This window comes from Bufo bufo, chromosome 8, assembly GCF_905171765.1.
Source record: "Bufo bufo chromosome 8, aBufBuf1.1, whole genome shotgun sequence".
Classification (NCBI taxonomy): Eukaryota; Metazoa; Chordata; class Amphibia; order Anura; family Bufonidae; genus Bufo; species Bufo bufo.
The window spans coordinates 109514981-109529165 of NC_053396.1; positions in this window are offsets into that span (position 1 = coordinate 109514981).

Genomic DNA, 14185 nt, shown 5'->3' on the forward strand with positions numbered 1-14185 from the left:
CTTCAGAATTCATCCTGCTGCTTTTGTCAGCAGTCACATCATTAATAAATTCAAGAGAACCAGTTCCATTGACAGCCATACATGCCCACGCCATGACACTACCACCACCATGTTTCACTGATGAGGTGGTATGCTTAGGATCATGAGCAGTTCCTTTCTTTCTCCATACTCTTCTCTTCCCATCACTCTGGTACAAGTTGATCTTGGTCTCATCTGTCCATAGGATGTTGTTCCAGAACTCTGAAGGTTTTTTTAGATGTTGTTTGGCAAACTCTAATCTGGCCTTCCTGTTTTTGAGGCTCACCAATGGTTTACATCTTGTGGTGAACCCTCTGTATTCACTCTGGTGAAGTCTTCACTTGATTGTTGACTTTGACACACATACACCTACCTCCTGGAGAGTGTTCTTGATCTGGTCAACTGTTGTGAAGGGTGTTTTCTTCCCCAGGGAAATAATTCTTCGATCATCCACCACAGTTGTTTTTGGTCTCCCGGGTCTTTTGGTGTTGCTGAGCTCACTGGTGTTTTCCTTCTTTTTAAGAATGTTCCAAACAGTTGTTTTAGCCATGCCTAATGTTTTTGCTATCTCTCTGATGGGTTTGTTGTGTTTTTTCAGCCTAATGATGGCTTGCTTCACTGATAGTGTATGCAGAGAAGGGGAGCAGTAACAATTTAAAACTTAGCTTTTAATATGTATATTCTCCCAAAATAGGGAGTAAAAGACCCCTTACAAACAAAAAAACACACAAAGAGACAGACAAGACCCCTGGAGGGTTGCGCCGCGTATGTAGCGCTGCGCACCAACACAGGTGTCGTCCTCCCTAGGCCTATGGTGATTAACACAAGGGCCTATGGTGGAAGGACCGTATGATCCCTAGTATCTGGAACCTTAAAGGTAGTATAAGGATCAATTGAATAAGAAATGGAAAGGTCTTACCAGTTCTTAAGAGGGCCTCACTTAATAACCGCGTGTTATGGGTTAGTACAGGAGGTGGTCACAAGCAGTAGGTAGGTACTTCATCAGATGTCCATAGGGGGGGGAAAGGACATCTGAAGTGTCCATACGGCCTGGTATTAGAGTAGCCTCAGAAAAGAAACTCACCCTAGTACCTCCCTACTTGACCTATCCGGCCCTAGTGACCTAACACGGGGTCCGTGCCCCGCAAGGGGTGGCCCCGTCTGGAACCTTGCCCTGATGCGGAATCCCTAGGTAACCCTATCACAGGGTGACTCAGGGCAGAGTCCTGTATATCAAGGCAGGTAGAGATATAAATTATATAAGTTGCATATATCTCAAAAATCAATAAAGTGAAGAAAATAATAAGCACAATTAGAGTGCGTGTCTAATGATATGTAAGCGTGTCCCGACGCGTTTCATTAGTATGACATATCCTAAGTCCACTTTCTTAAGCCTAAGGCCCCATAAATCATCAGGGGACACGGGGCTTAGTATTGTGGCTCCTGTCAGTCTAACTATTGCCACTGTATTAGGTATTCCAGTGTAGCAAGTATATGGGGGTATTTACTCAAGAAAATTACTCCACATCAAAGTAGACCATTGACAGAGTGAGGCATGTGGGATGGTGTACCTATAGAGAAACATAGACAGAAACGGTATAAATGAATATCTAAGTCTAAGTGCCCATGCTGCTCACACAGTGATGGGTGCGAGCCAGTACTCACATAACTACTGGAGCGGTGTCACACGATGTCCAGAAGTGGCGGCATGGAGGTTCACCATGTCGTCCATCACAGGGTGCACGCCTGACATGTGTGCCGGGGCGCGTTGTATTTAAATGAAAGGAAGGGGAGAGACGCCGGTCCGTGCGCTTGCGCCATGTATGACGTCGACCCACGTGACCGGATCAAATCACATGATTGGGCCAAACAGGGCGCACGCGCCATTGGGCACGGCGATATCGGGTAGGGCCGAGGGGGAGGCAACTGTTGTGACGCAGCCGCGTCATCACGCCTACCGGGCCGCCCGATGGGCGCAACTCAGGGGGGAGTGGAAGAAATCCTCAGACCGCCCCAGTACGAGGCGCCACTTGCAGCACAATCTGCAGATAGAGGGGGTGGAGCTAAACAAGGAGAGTAAAGTTGCAGACCAAGTGGCTACTACACTGATCTTCCCCAGATGGGGAGAGATTAGCCCCTCGATATTTGGACAAAGTAGGACATTTTGGTAGGTTAAAGTACTAACTGGCCTGAAAAGGGGTGGGGGGAAGACAAGCAGTTAACAGAGAGGACATTGTATTGTAAACTCCAGCTAAATAAGTGCATAAGGAAAAACATTATGAATAAAACTGCAAGTGACCAGTGCAGTGATATATAGGGAGGAAAAGTTCATATATAGCAGCCGAAATGTAGTTGTTCGTTCAGGCCATGGGGGTGGGATGTATTAAGTTTGAAGATCCACCAGCATTCACGCTGGAGGATCCGTCTGTCCCAATCGCCCCCCCGAAATGGTTTGTTCACCCGTTCGATTCACATAAACTTAATGGCTGATGTGCGGCCACCGTGCAGCGAAAGAACATGCCTGGCTACCGGCGTGTCCCTTCCATTACGGATATCTCCCAAGTGTTCGCTCATCCTTTTACGGAGTTCCCTCCGGGTTTTGCCCACATAGCGTTGGCCGCACTCACAGCTTAGTAGGTATATCACCCCTACGCTGCGGCAGTTAATAAACTGCTTGATCGTGTGGGCTTTGTCCGGGGGGTTCGCCGCAAAGGATTTGCCCTTGACCAACCAATCACAAAAGCTACAGTGGCCGCATTTATAGCAACCTATAGTATCTCTGTCCAGCCATGTCCCTTGGGTCGCAGCGGGACTGCAGTGGCTGTGTACTAATTTGTCCCTTAGGTTGGCCCCCCTTCTGAATGTTACAGAGGGGTGCGGGCTCAGAATTTCGGCTAGGTCGGGGTCCATCAAAAGGGTCTCCCAGTTACGACCCAGAATTCCTTTTACTTGGGTTGCGGCCGAGTCGAAGGTGCCAATTATCCTTATTGTTTTTGTTGAGTCTGTGTTGGGGCGTGTGGTGGGATATAGGAGAGCGCTCCTACTGCGTCCCAGGGCCTTTTGATACGCTTGTCTCAGTATTCTATCTGGGTAGCCGCGTTCTAGGAACCTAGCTCTCATGATGGATGCCTGTTGCTTAAATTCCCTGAGTTCGGAACAGTTACGTCTAAGACGAATGTATTGTCCGAAGGGGATTCCACATTTGAGTGGGGCAGGATGGCAACTGTCCCACCTCAATAGTGAGTTGGTTGCCGTGGGTTTACGGTATATCGTTGTCCTCAACCCGCCCACATCATCCCGAGAGATAGCGATATCTAAAAAGGGAAGATTATCCCTCGTGATGGAGGAGGTGAACTTCAGTCCAATAGAGTTGGTGTTTAACTCTTGGACGAAGCTGTCAAACTGCCCTTCGGTCCCACTCCACAGGATGAATATGTCATCTATGTAGCGAGACCAAAGGGCAACGTGTCCAGTAGACTCGCTAGGCATGTCCCCAAACACCACTGTCTCCTCCCACCAGCCCAAGAGCAGGTTGGCATACGAGGGCGCACAAGAACTGCCCATCGCCGTGCCCCATCGAATAGGAAAAAATTCCTGGTAAGGACAAATTGCAGGAGCTCCAGGTCAAAGTCGCTATGTGCCGAATGCTCGCACCCCCTTTCTCTTAGAAAGTGTGCGGCTGCCCCCAGGCCCTTGTCGTGGGGAATGGAGGAGTATAGTGCCTCGACGTCGATTGACGCCAAGAGCCAATCGGGTTCAATGCAAATGTGCTCCAGTTTGGTTAGAAGGTCCCCAGTGTCCCTTATATAGGAGGGTAATGCTTGCACAAATGGGCTAAGGAGACGGTCGACATAGATGCCCGCATTCTTTGAAAGGCTGCCCACCCCTGACACGATGGGGCGTCCCCTCATAGGTGTCGTGTCCTTGTGGACTTTGGGAAGACAGTAAAACATTGCTGTCACCGGATGGGGGGATATTAGAATTCAAATTCATTTCCATTATTGAGTTGGGCAGTCTTGGCACTAGCAAGTATCGCACATAATTCGCCCTGGAATCTCAGCGTGGGGTTATTCTGCAAAGTTTCATAACCCTCTTTATCATTCAGAATGGCCAAGCACATCGATTTGTATGCTAGAGTGTCCATTAAGGGCAATGTTTCCTCCCTTGTCTGATGGTTTTATGACTATGGTTTTTATCACCCTCAAGTGAATTAATGATGTCCCTTTCTTCTCTGCTACAGTTAAACCGAGTAGCAGTAGATTCAAGAGAGCAGAGTTCAGCTACGGTTTGCTTAATAAAGACGTCTATACATGAAACTTCACCTGCTCTGGGCATTTTTGTACTCTTCTTCTTAAGGTTTGTAAAGGGACCTCTCCCCTCCGAGTTGGCGGGTACCATGTCCAAATTGTATAAGAGATGGACATCGTCGAGGATCTCCACCGGGATGCCCAGATCACGACTTTCTTTATGATCTTTAACTCTAAAGTGCTTATGCCATTTCAGCTTCCGGGCAAACAGGTGGAGATCCTTGACCCAGCGAAAAACGTCATACTTTTGAGTCGGAACAAAAGAGAGTCCCTTTCTCAAGAGGCTATTCTCCTTAGTGGTCAGGGGGCGAGAGGACAAATTAATAACTAACCTGTCGTCCTCTGATCTTACACGTTTTGTAACGTGGGGTTTCGGTTGCGCAGCGGATAATGTGTCCCTTGTTCTAAAAAAGAGGAGGAGGAAGAGGGCTGTGTAGAGGAGGGCGGCTGGGTAGAGGGGGGACATTGTGATTGATTTAAAAATTGACCCGTATTGTATCTACCACCTCCCCGTCTCCTGCCTCTATAGCTACCTCTGCCCCGACCCCTATTCCTAGGGTATCTATCCCTGTCGGTATCCGAGGCCTCCGTGTCAGTGGAGGACAGATCAGTTTTTTGGGACGTGTCCGGACTCGTGAGAAACAAGTACACCTTGTTGTCTTTGAAGTCCTGTAGGTCCCTAGTAAACTGCTTGTGCTTGCGCTCCTTTAGATGGTATTGGTAGCGCTCTATTGTATTCTGCAGTTGGCTCTCCTTAATACTGAATTCTGTGTCAGAGTGGAATTTCTTGACAATCTCTATCTGTTCCACTAGATTTTTGTCCAACCGCGCAAGTATGACCCTTTCTTCGTCTACGAGAAGTTGCATAAACTTTAGGGAGCTGCTGGTTGCTTCCTTTTCCCACCTCACCAGGAGTTCTGGATTCCTGATGCGATACGCTGGTGCAAGGGAAATACGGAGACCCCGGGGCACTATTCCGTGTTTAATGTAGTGTTCTAACCCCTGCAACTCCCACCAGGAGCTGATGTGTTCCTTATAAATGCGAGTAAGTTCTGAAAAAGCCCTGTTGAGTGTAGGGGTATATTTCTTTTGGGTGAAGGATTGGTCTGAAAATATTGTTTTAGCCTCTGTTAACCATGTCTCCCTGTCCAGGCCGGCCGTAAAAAAAAACCGCCATGTCCCTAGAGACAAATTGTAGAAAAAAATATATGGTGTCTTCCCAGGATATTTGACTGCAGGGGCAGTACACCTGGGTACCGCTCAGGAAGGTAAGGTATATGCAGAGAAGGGGAGCAGTAACAATTTAAAACTTAGCTTTTAATATGTCTATTCTCCCCCTATGGACATCTGATGAAGTACCTACCTACTGCTTGTGACCACCTCCTGTACTAACCCATAACACGCGGTTATTAAGTGAGGCCCTCTTAAGAACTGGTAAGACCTTTCCATTTCTTATTCAATTGATCCTTATACTACCTTTAAGGTTCCAGATACTAGGGATCATACGGTCCTTCCACCATAGGCCCTTGTGTTAATCACCATAGGCCTAGGGAGGACGACACCTGTGTTGGTGCGCAGCGCTACATACGCGGCGCAACCCTCCAGGGGTCTTGTCTGTCTCTTTGTGTGTTTTTTTGTTTGTAAGGGGTCTTTTACAAGTTTTAAATTGTTACTGCTCCCCTTCTCTGCATATACCTTACCTTCCTGAGCGGTACCCAGGTGTACTGCCCCTGCAGTCAAATATCCTGGGAAGACACCATATATATTTTTCTTCACTGATAGTGACAGCTCTTTGGATCTCATCTTGAGAGTTGACAGCAACAAATTCCAAATGCAAATAGCACACTTGAAATGAACTCTGGACCTTTTATCTGCTCCTTGTAATTTTGATAATGAGGGAATAACACACATCTGGCCATGGAACAGCTGAGAAGCCAATTGTCCCATTCCTTTTGGTCCCTTAACAAGTGGGAGGCACATATGCAAACTGTTGTAATTCCTACACCGTTCACCTGATTTTGATGTAAATGCACTCAAATTAAAGCTGACAGTCTGCATTTAAAGCACATCTTGTTTGTTTCATTTAAAATCCATTGTGGTAGTGTATAGAGCAAAAAATTTTAGAATTGTGTCGATGTCCCAATATTTATGGACCTGACTGTGTGTATATATATATATATATATATATATATATATATACATACCTCTGCCATAACCTGATTGCAGGTTTCCAGATACCATACACTCAAGCCACTCATTTGTGGAGGTGCCAACTTCTAATATTTTATTCAGAATAGAACATAAATCACGGAACAAAAGTTTAAACTGAGAAAATGTACCATTTTAAGGGAAAAATATGTTGAATAAGAATTTCATGGTGTCAACATATCCCAAAAAAGTTGGGACAAGTCCATTTTCACCACTGTGTGGCATCTCCCCTTCTTCTTACAACACTCAACAGACGTCTGGGGACCGAGGAGACCAGTTTCTCAAGTTTAGAAATAGGAATGCTCTCCCATTCTTGTCTAATACAGGCCTCTAACTGTTCAATCGTCTTGGGCCTTCTTTGTTGCACCTTACTCTTTATGATGCGCCAAATGTTCTCTATAGGTGATCTAGACTGCAGACTGGCCATTTCAGTACCCGGATCCTTCTCCTACGCAGCCCTGATGTTGTGATTGATGCAGAATGTGGTCTGGCATTATCTTGTTGAAAATTGCAGGGTCTTCCCTGAAAGAGATGACGTCTGGATGGGAGCATATGTTGTTCTAGAACCTGAATATATTTTTCTGCATTGATGGTGCCTTTCCAGACATGCAAGCTGCCCATGCCACACGCACTCATGCAACCCCATACCATCAGAGATGCAGGCTTCTGAACTGAGCGTTGATAACAACTTGGGTTGTCCTTGTCCTCTTTGGTCCGGATGACATGGCGTCCCAGATTTCCAAAAAGAACTTCGAATCATGACTCGTCTGACCACAGAACAGTCTTCCATTTTGCCACACTCCATTTTAAATGATCCCTGGCCCAGTGAAAACGCCTGAGCTTGTGGATCTTGCTTAGAAATGGCTTCTTCTTTGCACTGTAGAGTTTCAGCTGGCAACGGCGGATGGCACGGTGGATTGTGTTCACTGACAATGGTTTCTGGAAGTATTCCTGAGCCCATTCTGTGATTTCCTTTACAGTAGCATTCCTGTTTGTGGTGCAGTGTCGTTTAAGGGCCCGGAGATCACGGGCATCCAGTATGGTTTTACGGCCTTGACCCTTACGCACAGAGATTGTTCCAGATTCTCTGAATCTTCGGGTGATGTTATGCACAGTTGATGATGATAGATGCAAAGTCTTTGCAATTTTTCGCTGGGTAACACCTTTCTGATATTGCTCCACTATCTTTCTGCGCAACATTGTGGGAATTGGTGATCCTCTACCCATCTTGGCTTCTGAGAGACACTGCCACTCTGAGAAGCTCTTTTTATACCCAATCATGTTGCCAATTGACCTAATTAGTGTTATTTGGTCTTCCAGCTCTTTGTTATGCTCAAATTTACTTTTTCCAGCCTCTTATTGCTACTTGTCCCGACTTTTTGGGGATTTGTTGACACCGTGAAATTTTGAATCAACGTATTTTTCCTTTAAAATGATACATTTACTCGGATTAAACGTTTGATCTGTCATCTACGTTCTATTACAAATAAAATATTGACATTTGCCATCTCCATATCATTGCATTCAGTTCTTATTCACAATTTGTTTAGTGTCCCAACTTTTTTGGAATCCGGTTTGTATATCGGTTTGCCATCATTGACAGTGGCTCTGTGCACTGTACCCAACTACTGTGTCAAAAAGGTGACTACTGACTACTATACCGGTAATTCATTGACAAATATCCCCAAATATACCTCTAAATCTCCTGCTTCTTTTCAACCAGTATATGATAAAACTGACTACGGCCATGACTAGGGGGAGCTCGGTGCAGAAAAATGTATACAGTTACTATTAAAGTCAATGGAAGCTATAAACTCCTCTTTGCACTAAGCTCTCCTATTGCTGGCTCCAGGAAAATGCTGTTATTCTATGTTGGGACACAAAAGGAGTTCATTGCCCAAAATACTCTCACCATAGAAGTTGTGTGGTCTGCCACCATGGTAAGATTGCCACTACCCAGTGAGAGCAGTAGTATCATTTATGGCATAATTTGTGGAGCAATGTGGTTTACATGCCGTTTTACCGCAATACAAAATTTTAAAATTGAATTATAATGGCTATGCGATTATGCAGGTAGACAGTAGTTTTACCCACAAAACAGCATAGCAATTAAAGGGGCTATCCAGGAATTAATATTGATTACCTACCCTCAGGATAGGTCATCAATATCAGATTAGAGGGGTCCAACACTCGGGACCCCTGCCGATCAGCAGTTACAACAGGCTGGGCGCTCCGTGAGCACCACGGTCTCGCCTGTGACAGCGGAAAATCAATGGATGTCATATATCTGGACTTCTCCAAAGCATTTGACACTGTACCATATAAAAGGTTAGTATATAAAATGAGAATGCTCGGACTGGGAGAAAACGTCTGTATGTGGGTAAGTAACTGGCTCAATGATAGAAAACAGAGGGTGGTTTCTAACGGTACACACTCAGATTGGGTCACTGTCACTAGTGGAGTACCTCAGGGGTCAGTATTGGGCCCTATTCTCTTCAATATATTTTTTAATGATCTTGTAGAAGGCTTGCATAGTAAAATATCAATTTTCGCAGATGACACTAAACTGTGTAAAGTAATTAACACTGAAGAGGACAGTATACTACTACAGAGGGATCTGGATAGATTGGAGGCTTGGGCAGATAAGTGGCAGATGAGGATTAACACTGACAAATGGAAAGTTATGCACATGGGAAGGAATAATGCAAGTCACATGGAAAAGGATCTAGGAATTTTAATAAACAGCAAACTAAGCTGCAAAAACCAGTGTCAGGCAGCTGCTGCCAAGGCCAATAAGATAATGGGTTGCATCAAAAGGGGCATAGATGCCCGTGATGAGAACATAGTCCTACCACTTTACAAATCATTAGTCAGACCATACATGGAGTGTACAGTTCTGGGCTCCTGTGAACAAGAGGAAGGCATCCGCCGAAACGCGCGTCGGGGTAACGTGGCTCTCCTGAGGGGTATATCCCCATATCATGGGTATGTAGACATGCTATGTTTTTGTGGACTTTGGGGATGTGTTTACTGTTTACTGGCTCTAGGTGTTTAGCTATACCCACTTGGGTTATCCATAGGTGGATGTTGCTGTGCACCTGAGCCATATTTGTATGTATATGGAGGTTCAGTTGTCACCACAGTTACAATTGTGATATTTGACCATTGATGCGGTGACTCCTCATGCACTTGCACTTTAACTTTCTTCCCTGGCTGTTGTATGGTCCCATAATTTGGAACTATTACACATCCATATGTTGCGGTGTAGTCTGTAGCCATTAACTGATATGGTGCTCTTTACTATTTGCACTTGCACTTTAGTATTTTTAAGGGGCTTTTTTTCCCCATATATACAGAATATTTGTGGTTGCAGAAATACATGCAGAAATTAGTGAGATATTGTACTCCTCTTTTCCACCTCCTTTTTTACATACTCTACCCCTTTTCCCCCCATTTTTCACCTGTGCTAATATGCCTCCTCAGATGTAGCAATTTTTTATCTCACGTTCTCGTTTTATATGTCATTTATTCAATAAAGGATTTATATTTTGATGATATACCCGTTTAATCTCAGTTTATTCTTGTTGTTTGGTGTATCTATGTACACTGAGTGGGTTTTTACTTACTCTTTCCAGGTCTATTCAACATAGTACTGTATATTCAATTACTGTTTATGTGTATGTCTATGTTTTGTGTAACCTATTTGTAATAATCCTGTGAACAAGGCAGACATAGCAGAGCTGGAGAGGGTCCAGAGGAGGGCAACTAAAGAAATAACTGGAATGGGGCAACTACAGTACCCTGAAAGATTATCAAAATTAGGGTTATTCACTTTAGAAAAAAGACGACTGAGGAGAGATCTAATTACTATGTATAAATATATCAGGGGTCAGTACAGAGATCTATCCCATCATCTATTTATCCCCAGAACTGTGACTGTGATGAGGGGACATCCTCTGCGTCTGGAGGAAAGAAGGTTTGTACACAAACATAGACGAGAATTCTTTACGGTAAGAGCAGTGAGACTATGGAACTCTCTGCCTGAGGAGGTGGTGATGGTGAGTGCAATAAAGAAATTCAAGAGGGGCCTGGATGTATTTCTGGAGTGTAATAATATTACAGGCTGTAGCTACTAGAGAGGGGTCGTTGATCCAGGGAGTTATTCTGATTGCCTGATTGGAGTCGGGAAGGAATTTTTTATTCCCCTAAAGTGGGGAAAATTGGCTTCTACCTCACAGTTTTTTTTTTTTTGCCTTCCTCTGGATCAACTTGCAGGATGACAGGCCGAACTGGATGGACAAATTTTTTCGGCCTTATGTACTATGTTACTATGTTACAGGGACTAGAAGATTGAGGAGACTGGCTGCACGTGATTGACAGCCTCTTTGGTTTCACCTTTCTGTGTTGTTGCTGGGGATGACCACACCTCTTGTCTCAGGAGTAGCTTAAGTGGTCATTTATACTACTCTATTTAGGCTGGCCTTACCCATCATGCTATGCGGTTGATAGCTCCTTGTGACTAAGAAAGGTTTGGATGTCTAAGTCTGGTCTGATGAGGCATTACAAGCCTTTTCTGTGGTGAAGGAGTGTTTTGCTCCTGCTCTTATACTGGTGCAACCGGATGTGTCACAACTGTCACAACCATTCATTGTGGAAGTTGATGCATCCGAGGTGGGGGTAGGAGCAGTTTTGTCGCAGGGTCCTTCACCTAGAAAATGGTGCGCATGTGCTTTCTTCTCTAAGAATCTCTTGGCTGCAGAAAGGAATTATGACGTGGGTAATAGAGTTGCTGGCCATTAAGTTGGCTTTTGAGGAATGGCGTCATTGGTGGGAAGGAGCTATTTATCCTATTACTGTGCTTACTGACCACAACAATCTGGCTTATCTGGAGTCAGCTAAACGACTGAACCCTAGGCAGGCCAGATGGTCGTTGTTTTTCACCAGATTTAATTTCATCGTCACCTATCGCCCTGGGGTTCAGAACGTCAAGGCTGATGCTTTGTTGCGTAGCTTCCCTTGGGGAGGTGATTCAGAAGATCCTGGTCCGATATTGTCTGAAGGGGTAGCTATATCCCCCCTATATCCCGACCTTGCAGCAGAGGTGTTGGAAGCCCAGGAAGATGCACCGGATTTTTGTCGTCCGGGGAAGTCGTTTGTTCCTTCTGATTTGCGTCACAAGGTGTTCGAGGAACATCACTGTACGGTCCTCACAGGACACCCTGGGAGCAGATCCACTGTCGATCTCATCTCTCGTAGATTCTAATGGCCCGGGGTGCATAAGAGTGTTGAGGACTATGTGTCTGCTTGTAGTACTTGTGCACGTGCTAAGGTGACACATACTCAGCCTTCTAGATCTTTACTTCTGTTGGCCATCCCGTCCAGACCTTGGACTCATTTGTCCATGGATTTTATCACAGATTTGCCTAATTATTCAGGATAAACTGTGATTTTGGTGGTTGTTTATCATTTTAGTAAGATGGCGCACTTTATAGCATTGCTAGGTCTACCTAATGCTAAAACTCTTGCACAAGTGTTTGCCGATAACATTGTGAAATTACATGGTATTCCTTCTCAGGTGGTGTCTGATAGGGGGACTCAGTTTGTTTCCAAATTCTGGAAGGCGTTCTGTACTGGTCTGGGGGTACAATTGTGGTTCTCTTCGGCCTTTTATCCTCAGTCGAACGGACAGACTAAACGCACTAACCAGTATCTGGAGACTTATTTGAGATGTTTTGTCTTGGAGAACCAGGAGGAGTGGTCTTCATTTTTGTCTTTAGCCAAATTTGCAATAAATAACCGTAGGCAGGAGTCCACTGATAAGTCACAGTTTTTTGGGGCATATGGGTTCCACCCGCAATTTGGCACATTTTCTGGTACGGAAACTTCAGGTATACCGGAAGAGGAACGATTTTCCTCTTCTTTGTCATCTATTTGGAGGAAGATTCAAAATAATCTAAAACAAATGGGCAATAACTATAAATGTATGGCTGACAAGAGACGTATGAATGGTCCGGACCTGAGAGTGGGTGATTCTGTGTGCCTGTCCACAAGAAATATTAAGTTGAAAGTACCCTCTTGGAAGTTGGGTCTAAAGTTTATTGGTCCATATAAAATCATTGCCATTGTTAACCCGGTTGCCTTTTGTCTTGAACTCCATCAGGCTTTGAAGATTCATAATGTGTTCCAGAAAATATGCGGATAGCACATCGTGTGCTGTTCTCATCTGTATGTCGGTTCCGCAATTATTGAACATGTCCTATTGTTGTCCTATTTGCAGGCAACGGTAGGACATTTCTAGAGGAGTTTGAATAAAATGGTGGCATGCACATGACCAGGATCCATGTTTTGCGGTCGTGTGCATTAAATCATGGCAGATTTGGGTGCCTATGTTAGAGCTCTGGCTACCATGACAACCATCGGCACCCCACAGTTGCAATGCGGGATGCAGATAGAATGATACAGGGAGCCGTCTTCCTCTGTTTTACCACCTAGATGCTGTACTGCTCCTCTTCCGCAGTGCCATGCAGAGTATAAATGTATATTCCAAGCATACAATACCCATTATACATGCTATATCTTCTCCAGCTCTGTCTATGTTATCACAGGACTTGCAATTAAAGAGGACCTTTCACCATAATAAAACCTCTAAACTAACTATACAGACATGTAGAGCGGCGCCCAGAGATCCCCCTGCACTTACTGTTATCCCCGGGCGCTCCGTTCTCCTGTTATAGCCTCCGGTATCTTCATAGTTAGGCTCCACCAAAGGGAACCTGCCGGCGTCTCATTCTCCCATGCTGTAGCGCTGGCCAATCGCAGCGCTCAGCTCATAGCCTGAGAGAAAAAAAAAACTCTCAGGCTATGAGCTGAGCGCTGCGATTGGCCAGCGCTACAGCATAGGAGAAAGAGACGCCGTCAGGTTCCCCTGGGTGGAGCCTAACTATGAAGATACCGGAGGCTATACCGGGAGAACGGAGCGGCGCCCAGATATAACAGTAAGTGCAGGGAGATCCCTGGGCGCCGCTCTACGCATCTGTATAGTTAGTTTAGAGGTTTTATTCTAGTGAAAGGTCCTCTTTAAAGCCTTTAGATGCCGTGATCAAGTGAGATAATGGCATCTAAAGGGTGAAAACTCACACTTCTGGGCATCTTACCTGCGGCCAGTGAGGATGCAGGTAATTGATTTTAATACACTGAGTCTCGCTGAAGAGACTCAGGGCATTAAAGCTGCAATTCTTATTTTGGCTACCAGGTGGCAGACCAACAAAAGAAATGAGCAATTCTGAGTAACAAATGGATTTTAGAAATCCATGATTGTTCAAAATTTTAACAATATGAGCTTCAAAATCATAAAAACATTTAAAAAATATATACAAAAATTAAAAAAATAAAAGTTTAAATCATTCCTTCCGTAAATTAAAAAATATAAATACATACATAACAAAAATATAAACATCATGGGCATTACCGTGACCGAAAACGCCCGTACTATTAAAATCCAAAAATATTTTTCCAATACGGCAAATGGAGTAGCGGAAAAAAAGGTCAAAATGGCAATTTGCAATTTTTTTCATTGCTTCTCTTACCCAAATTTTTTTTATAAAATGTGATCAAAAAGTTACACACACTCCAAAATGATATCAATAAAAACT